Here is a 9,749-nt window from a genome sequence, read left to right as displayed (position 1 = left end):
TATTTTTATCTATACGCCCCCAGATGTTTTTCCCGTGTTTCTTTTCGCGGCATGGACATGCACCTTAGGGCATGCCTCCCAGGGAAAGGAACCCCTAACAGAACTATTCTCCCTGGAAGATGTTTCTTACTAACCATGTAATATAACATACCTAGTCGGGCACTTGTCTGTTCACGCCCTAACGACCCCTACGCCTGGTCTCCATGCATTCCTCGTTTCCTATATAACCGCATGGGAATTCGGACACACTCCGGATCGTCAGGTCCCGAGGCTGAAGCGAAAAGGTTGGCCATGACAAATGATCTACAATCTGGCTAGAAGGCATTATAAATGTCAATTAAATTACATAGTCATTTTGACTAGTTGTATTCCTCTTCAATACCATCTAACAGGCTGTCTAATTTACAGTCCTGCTGGGAATACTTCGCGGCCAATTCTACTTGGCCGTATACTAAGCTTACAGGGATCACCTTACCATCGGACCCTACAGGACCGACCTCGGCCATGTGGTTGGGGTTAGCCTTTGCGTACCGCGTCTTCACCATGGCCTAGGCTTCCCTAGCGCCTTGACGGCAGGCTGATATCTTCCACAATCGGAAGCGCCGCCGTGCTCCCCTTAGCTTCTCCGCAAGCTCTCCAAGACCTTCGGGCATGGAGACGGATGGTCACAGGGCCTGGGCGACGCCTCACATCACCTGCCGAACTCGATCGAGCAGTTGCGAGAGCTCGGGAAGAAGGTCACCTGTAGAACCGGGCATCTCCTCTGCAGGACGACCTATTAGCACACCTACAGACATTGCTCTGTCAGTCGACTTCCCCGCCGAACTTTCTTTCAAAAGGTTCATTCAAGCACTTACTAAATATGCCGCGCCGACGCCGTTGATTCTCCTTCACGGAGTCTGACAGCTGGGCACGAACATTTTTCACCTTGACGCCCAGCTTGGTGTTGGCATCTTGGAGATCATTCTTCTCCCCCATCACCTTTATCAGCACCCTCTCACCAGCCTTTAGCTGGCGTAGGAGGTGTTGCCTTTCCGGATTCAATCCGGTGCCATCTGCAATTTCATTTGTCAGATTTGCACCAAAGCCGTGTTCGCAAAATACTTATCTTTCGAAGTCTATATTACCAGAGGGGGTCTCCTTAGGCTCCCCTGCCGCGGCTAGTCCGGCCTCAAGTTGGGCTTTGCACTCTTCCAGCTCCTTGGATAGTAGGGAATTCTTTTCCGTAAGAACCTGCATCACAAATGATCCTTAAATCAGTTATTCTAACTATTTCAAGTCTCGGGGGATACTGGTATATACATATAATTACCAGAATTTTCTTACCCGTATGTCTTTTACATACTGCTCCGTGGCTCTGGCTAGACCATTTTGAGCGGCACGGAGATACGCATCTCCCGAGTTGAAGGCATCTAACACCCCTTAGGAGAAACAAGCGCCACGAAAGAACTGTTCGGCGACGCTTGTGGTTCATGGCACTCTCCACCTCAGAGTTGGTGGCAGACAACCCATCCACATCCTCCGTCGGAGGAGCGTCTGGCGCGCGCCTTGCGTTCGCCTCCACCTCCTGACCAGTCTTTGGAGCCTGGCTGGTGGAGGCGCGATTGGCAGCCTCTCCGGATGTAGTCCGGCGAGGTCTCTTTGTCCTGAAAAGAGCGCGAGTGTCAATATGCCTCTAAGGTATAACACCTGGGATAACGGGGGGCGCCATACCTTTGCGCTGATGCCTCGGTCCGGACTGCACTTCTTTTCTTCCTGCGGGGCCCTACGGCCCCTCGTTGGCTTGTCGCCGCAGGTTTGGCCTTCCGCCTTAAATACCTCCCCTGCAAAGTTTGGTTGCAATCAGGAAACTGAACACGAGTGGGAGGACACCTATTCGGGGTACTGGGACTTTGATCTCAGGTTCCTGGGGGGGTCAGGATTAGCCCTGGGTAATCCGCTGTAATGGCCACCAAGGCGTTGTTCTTGCTCAGTTGATGGAACACTCCATCAATCAGCTCCACAGATATGTCCGGATCCTCTTGGGAGGCCGGGTCGAGGGACCGTCCTGGGTCCTCGGGTTGTGGAGGAGGGCTGCTTATTTCCTTAACAGCCCGACAGTTCCTGCGTTGAAGTCGTCAGACTGAATATTTAACAATGGGAATACAAAACGGATGGACAAGTAAATACGGCCGCTTACCCAGCTTGGGGGATTGTGCATGGAGAATCCACCCTAAGGGTTGAAGCAGAGAAATTCCTCCTCTTCTCCCTTATATAAAGTGGACAAGATGTTTAGTAGAGCGACAGCTGAATCTGGCCCCTTACGGCCGTAGCGGGTGGCGTCGTCCTCCCCGTTGAAGTCCCACATGGGTTGGCTTCTATACTGAAGCGGCTGCACCTCCCGCATAATGCATTCCGGCATAACCCCGATCATGGTTACTCTGAATGGGCTAACAATCTTATTCGGCCCATCAGGTAAATGATGTCGCTGTCACCTCCCCTCTAAGGGCTCCGTGGGCGCCAGCTTAGGCGCTTATTTAAGGGAGCACTGTTGAATTTAGGGAGGCCGATCCGGACAGGATCCGGCAGCGGGACGTCTTCTATATAAAACCACTCCGAGGGCCAGTCTTCGGACACCTTCTTTGGGGTTCCGGACAGATATCCGGTCCCGGCGATGCGCCACACTTCGGCTCCGCCCACTTGATACATTGACCCCTTCTTGAAACGGGGCACGAGGCAAAATAGCTCCTTCCACAGTCTGAAATGAGCTTCGACACCCAAGAACAGCTCGCAGAGGGCTACAAAGCCCGCAATATGCAGTACTGAGGCAGGCGCGATATTATGTAGCTGGAGGACGTAGAACTCCAGCAACCCCCGGAGAAATGGATGGATTGGAAATCCGAGCCCCCTTATTAAGTAAGGGACAAGGCACACCTGCTCTCATTTGGAGCGATTAGGGGCATTCTCTGCTTGCTCTCCGCCATTGTAGACGGCAAGACTGGCTCGAACCGGGACCATATAGGCCGGGGGGAGAAATCCCTTGGTCTGGAGTGTCACTAGCTCGCTATGCGGGATGGAACATCTCTCCCAATATCCAGGCTTAGGGCTGGAAGGGCGAGGGGAGGAGTTGCGACGGCTGGCCATGGTGGAATGGACCTTTGTCGGATGCACTCTGATGAACACTCGCGGAGGGGAGATGGTGTGGATTGGATCTAAATCCTCGTCCCCTTAAATAGGGCAGCTCATTTACGTGGCTAGAGGTGTGAATGTAAAAACAGTCAGACTTTTCATATTCGTTTGACACATGGGGAGCGGCCATTATTGGGCGTAGAAGCCAAGGAGCGGAACATCTTCAAGAAACCGGACTTTATTCAAACAGGTACACGGAATTTGGAGGAGAACCCGCCTTGCAATGCCGAAGACAATCTGCGCGCCAGACTCATCGTCATTGAAGCCTAGTTCGGGGGCTACTGAGGGAGTCCTGGATTAGGGGGTGTTCGGATAGCGGGACTCCTGGACTATGAAGATACAAGATTGAAGACTCCGTCCCGTGTCCGGAAGGGACTTTCCTTGGCGTGGAAGGCAAGCTTGGCAATACGGATATGAAGATCTCCTACCATTGTAACCGACTCTATGTAACCCTAACCCTATCCGGTGTCTATATAAACCGGAGGGTTTTAGTCCGTAGGACAACATACACATCAACAATCATACCATAGGCTAGCTTCTAGGGTTTAGACTCCTCGATCTCGTGGTAGATCTACTCTTGTACTCACTACAAGAAATATGTCAACTTATGACCTTCTGTCAGTGACCCTCGAAGAATTGATCATAAATTTATGACCATTTTAGACCAATTGGTCAAAAGCTGTCTGGGGGCTCTAAACCCTAAACCATAACGACCATTTTGGTCAGAAAGGTCATAATTTCATTAGAGGAAATGGTCATAAAGCAAACAGCGCTAGTCCGCTGCCTTATTTCTAGTTGTTAACGACCAGTGTAGATGGTCACAGCCTTGTAAATTGTGGTGGGTTGCTATGACTAGGCGCCACCTCTTCAGTTTTGCCTATGTGTCATGTCCATGTGGCAGTTTTTTCCCTAGGTTGTGCAGCAACCTATATTTCTGTCATTCCCAAAATTCACAAAAAAATCTCATAAATTCTTTGGGTCATATCTTCATCGTATATGTAAAAGTCCTTCCTTGCCTAGTTCAAAACTAATTCAACAATATTCATTTTCCTATTTTGTTCACAACAACACTTTATGAAGGAAGTGCTATTTATATATTCTTGATTGCCCTAGGAATTTTTGGGCACTCTTTTCTATCGAAATCATTACCGCATGACAAAATTCAGCTCCATTTGCCTATCAAATCTTCCTCGGCAAATTTCCAAAGTTTTTGTCCACCTAGAAGCATTGTGAAGGAAGTACCTTTTTTATATCTCAAAATGACATGAAATTTATACAGTTCCTTCATATGCCCAAATTATCACCCTCCTCCAAATTGCAGCTCAGTCAAATCATCTATGTGAGCCGAGGTTCAATTTATATTTTATGGCCAAATTGGCACGTTGCAAAGCAAGTGTTATATAGACCCCTCCTATTACCCTCAAACTTTTCGTGCACTCTTCCATACCCAAATCATTGCCACATGATATTATTCGGCTCAATTTTCCTAGTAAATCTTTCTCAGGAAATTTCCAAAGTTTCTACCTCGAGAGAAGCTTCGTGAAGTAAGTACTAGCTAGGCTTACCCAAATGATCTGAAAATTTACAAGCGCATGACCATACCTATGTAACTTACCTACACCAATTTTTAGCTCCTTTAATTCATCCAATCTCTCTCACTAGTTCACCCAAGTTTTTGTCCATAGAAGAGCATTGTGAAGGAAGTACTACTTTGGCATGTCCAAATGGTGTCAATTTTCTACAATGCTTTCCTATGCCCAAATAACTATCCTCCACTAAATTTCAGCTCAATCCATTCATTATTTTGAGCCCAGCTTCAACATTCATATTTTTGTCTAGTGTGATACTTTGCAAAGCAAGTACCACCTAGGATCTGCATTTTGAGCTAAAAATTTGTGAAGACATTCTCCTTAGTAGATGATCATCCTCAGCCAAAACTCACGCCCATTGGCCATGTGCATTTCCCGTACCACTAATCAAACACTTGGCTGCTTATTCATGTTTGAGCATCGATCGGTCTCCTCATGAGAATCTTATGTTGTGATTTTCTTCCTATCACCTACCTGGGGAGTGCCCAACCCACTAGACATGCCTAGGCTTCCCAGAACACATGGCAATGCCACGGTCACGCGGTGACCACGCGGCGGGCATGTGAGTTTACGTGCTCAAACCTCGACGTATCACCACCAAACCATGTATTTATGATTAAATAGGTACTTATGTAACTAGAAATGATTTTTGGACAAAATAAATAGCAAACTATGAGGCAACTGCAGTTCAAATTTGACCCGCTTCCTACTAAATCGGCGGGAATTTGTATTTTTCACCAGAGGTGGATCAAAACTTTCGACACCCAACCATTTTGTCAATTGTGCATTATATATGGCCTAGTATTTTATAAAATTGATTAGGTCCAATTCTGCAACAAATATATGGTAGGTCCTTCAAAAAAAACTCATTTTGGGCACTCAGAAAAATGGAAAATGAATTTTTCGTGCAAAGAAAATGAAAACTTCCTTTGGCAACATTGTTTGGAATTCCAAGATGCACCCTTGTGCACAGTATGAGATCATTTGAACAAACTATGCCACGAATGTGGCCATAAGATTGATCATTTGGCTTGAAAGCCATGAATCTTCACGCATGATAGCTCGTTTCTGAGAACACTTTTTAAAAAGAATTGCCGTATTACAAGTTTATTATTTTTCCTGGGAACTTGGCCATATATAATGACACAATGCGAGGGTTTCCCAATTTTTTGATTTTTTTGAACTTTTTATGCTCGTTTCAAAATGCGGTCAAAACGACAGGAATGACCGTTCCTAGCTAGTGGTTGAATCTTGAATTTTTTTTGGTGTTTCTCTGATTAAATAGATACTTATGTACCTAGAAATGATTTTTGGAAAAAATAAAGAGAAAACTACGAGGTAGCTATAGTTTAAATTTGACCCGCTTCCTGCTGAATCGGCAGGAATTTGTCTTTTTCACGAGAGGTGGATCAAAACTTTTGACACCCAAACATTTGGTCAATTGTGCATTAAATATGTCCTAATATTTTTTAAATTGATTTGGTGCAATTTTGCAACAATTATTTGGGAGGTCCTTCACAAAAAAACCTCCTTTTGGGCACTCGAAAAATGGAAAATGGTTTTTTCGTCCAAAGAAAATGGAAACTTCCTTAGGCAACATTGTTTTCCATTCCAATATGCACCCTTGTGCACCATATGAGATCATTTGAACAAACTATGCCATGAATATGGCCATAAGATTGATCATTTGGCTTGAAAGCCATGAATCTTCACGCATGATAGCTTATTTCTGAGAGCACTTTTTTAAAAGAATTGCCGTATTACAAGTTTATTATTTTTCCTGGGAACTTGGCCATATATAATGACACAATGCGAAGGTTTCCCAATTTTTTGATTTTTTTTGAACTTTTTATGCCCGTTTCAAAATGTGGTCAAAACGGCGGGAATGACCGTTCCTAGCTAGTGGTTGAATCTTGAATTTTTTTGGTGTTTCTATGATTAAATAGATACTTATGTACCTAGAAATGATTTTTGGAAAAAATAAAGAGCAAACTACGAGGTAGCTACAGTTCAAATTTGACCCGCTTCCTGCTGAATCAGCAGGAATTTGTCTTTTCACGAGAGGTGGATCAAAACTTTTGACACCCAAACATTTGGTCAATTGTGCATTAAATATGTCCTAATATTTTATAAAATTGATTTGATGCAATTTTGCAACAATTATTTGGGAGGTCCTTCAAAAAAAACCTCCTTTTGGGCACTCGAAAAATGGAAAATGGTTTTTTCGTCCAAAGAAAATGGAAACTTCCTTAGGAAACATTGTTTGCCATTCCAATATGCACCCTTGTGCACAATATCAGATCATTTGAACAAACTATGCCATGAATGTGGCCATAAGATTGATCATTTGGCTTGGAAGCCATTGATCTCCATACGTGATAGCTCGTTTCTGAGAACACTTTTTTTAAATAATTGCCGTATTACAAGGTTGTTATTTTTCCTGGGAACTTAGCCACATATAATGACACAATGCAAAGGTTTCCCAATTTTTTGATTTTTTTTTGAATTTTTTATGCCCGTTTCAAAATGCGGCCAAAACGGCGGGAATGACCGTTCCTAGCTAGAGGTTGAATCTTGGAATTTTTTTGGTGTTTCTATGATTAAATAGATACTTATGTACCTAGAAATGATTTTTGGAAAAAATAAAGAGCAAACTACGAGGTAGCTACAGTTCAAATTTGACCCGCTTCCTGCTGAATCAGCAGGAATTTGTCTTTTCACGAGAGGTGGATCAAAACTTTTGACACCCAAAAATTTGGTCAATTGTGCATTAAATATGTCCTAATATTTTATAAAATTGATTTGATGCAATTTTGCAACAATTATTTGGGAGGTCCTTAAAAAAAACCTCCTTTTGGGCACTCGAAAAATGGAAAATGGTTTTTTCGTCCAAAGAAAATGGAAACTTCCTTAGGAAACATTGTTTGCCATTCTAATATGCACCCTTGTGCACAATATCAGATCATTTGAACAAACTATGCCATGAATGTGGCCACAAGATTGATCATTTGGCTTGGAAGCCATTGATCTCCATACGTGATAGCTCGTTTCTGAGAACACTTTTTTTAAATAATTGCCGTATTACAAGTTTGTTATTTTTCCTGGGAACTTAGCCACATATAATGACACAATGCGAAGGTTTCCCAATTTTTTGATTTTTTTTTGAATTTTTTATGCCCGTTTCAAAATGCGGTCAAAACGGCGGGAATGACCGTTCCTAGCTAGAGGTTGAATCTTGGAATTTTTTTGGTGTTTCTCTGATTAAATAGATACTTATGTACCTAGAAATGATTTTTGGAAAAAATAAAGAGCAAACTATGAGGCAGCTGCAGTTCAAATTTGACCCGCTTCCAGCTGAATCGGCGGGAATTTGTCTTTTTAACGAGAGGTGGATCAAAGCTTCTGACACTCAACCATTTGGTCAATTGTGCATTAAATATGTCCTAGTATTTTAGAAAAATAATTCAGTCCACTTTTGCAACAAATATATGGTAGGTCCTTCACAAAAAATGGATAATGAATTTTTTGTCCAAAAAAAATGTATTTTTTAGGCAACATTGTTTGCCATTCCAAGATGCACCTTTGTGCAAAGTATGATATAATTTGAACAAATTATGCCATTCCAAAATGCACCCTTGTGCAAAAAATATAATAGAAACACATAGAAAAACACAATTACATATGCTTTGTTCTCATTGGTTGAAATGTTTGTGCCATGGATTGATGACATGGCATCCATCCATCCATCCATCCACCCATCCCATTTATCTAAAGAAAAAAAGAGAGAGAAAGAAAAAGAACCCTATCCCCTCCCACCCCCGGGCAGCCCAACCACCCAAACCCTATCGCCTCCCACTCCATCGCCGCCGCCCTCTTCTCCCCAGATCCATCGCCGCCGCCCCCTTCTCCCCTCCTCATCGCGCACGCTTAAGCCGCTCACCGCCACCATGCTCCTCCACCTCCAGGCGACGCCAAGCCCGTGTTCTCCCTCCCCAAGATCACGCTGGAGCCCGCGGTCCTCTTGCACCTACAGCTCGGCTCTCCTCCTCCCCTTCCAGATCGCGCCGCCACCATCACCCCGCCTTCCAGATCCGACGCCATCCCCACCCACCACCGCCACGCCACCCACCGTCGACCTCGTCTCCTCCATCCCCCTCCCCTCACCTTCCCCATATCCACTAGTCCAGGCAGGGCCATGGCGTTCCCCCTCCTCCTCTCTGCTAGGGTTAGGATTTCCACTTAACCCTCCCCTGATCTGGCAGCCACCGGCGACCTCCCTGCCCGTCTCCGGTCTCCCCCACCGATGCTGTCCCCACCCTCGATGCCCTCGCCCCGGGTGGCGCAACACCCTCTTCCCCTCCCCTGCTCTCTTCCCTTGGCGCGCCCCACCCCAAACCCTACCCACAACCACTGCCGTGCTCCATCACCAGCGACCTTGTCGCCGCCGCCCCTATCCCCTCGCCCTATCTCCATGCCCGCGACACCGAGCCGGACGAGAGGAGCCACCGCCCTGCAGCACGCTCGCGCCAGTACGTACAGGAGGTGCCCCCGCCGGATCTGAACAAGAACACCGAGTGGTTCATGTACCCGGCGTTCCTAGATCCATCCGCCCCACCCTCTGCTCACCCTATCTCCCTCGGTGTTGGGGCATCTAGATCGAGCAGGTCAGGTGCCGGCGCTGCACGATCTCCATGCGATGCGTCGGCGAGGAGACGGTGCTGCTTGTGGTGGACGCCTCCGCTGTCTTCCACTGACACACAGCCGCGCCCTCCGATGCCGCTCTTCCACGCGATGAGAGGCCTGGGTGCCGCTCGGCTGGGACAGAACCTCGCGCTCGACGATGCCATGGACATCGAGGTCTTCAAGGTACCCTCTTCCTCTCCTTCTCTGTCCCTCACCTCCAATACTTTCCACTGAGCTCGTGACAACGCCATGTCTCACTTGGGCCTCTGATGCTTGCTCGCTACAGTCTCTCGATGAACACAATTGCTT

Source organism: Triticum aestivum, chromosome 3A (genome assembly GCF_018294505.1).
Source record: "Triticum aestivum cultivar Chinese Spring chromosome 3A, IWGSC CS RefSeq v2.1, whole genome shotgun sequence".
Lineage (NCBI taxonomy): Eukaryota > Viridiplantae > Streptophyta > Magnoliopsida > Poales > Poaceae > Triticum > Triticum aestivum.
Note: the sequence above shows the minus strand (reverse complement) of the source record.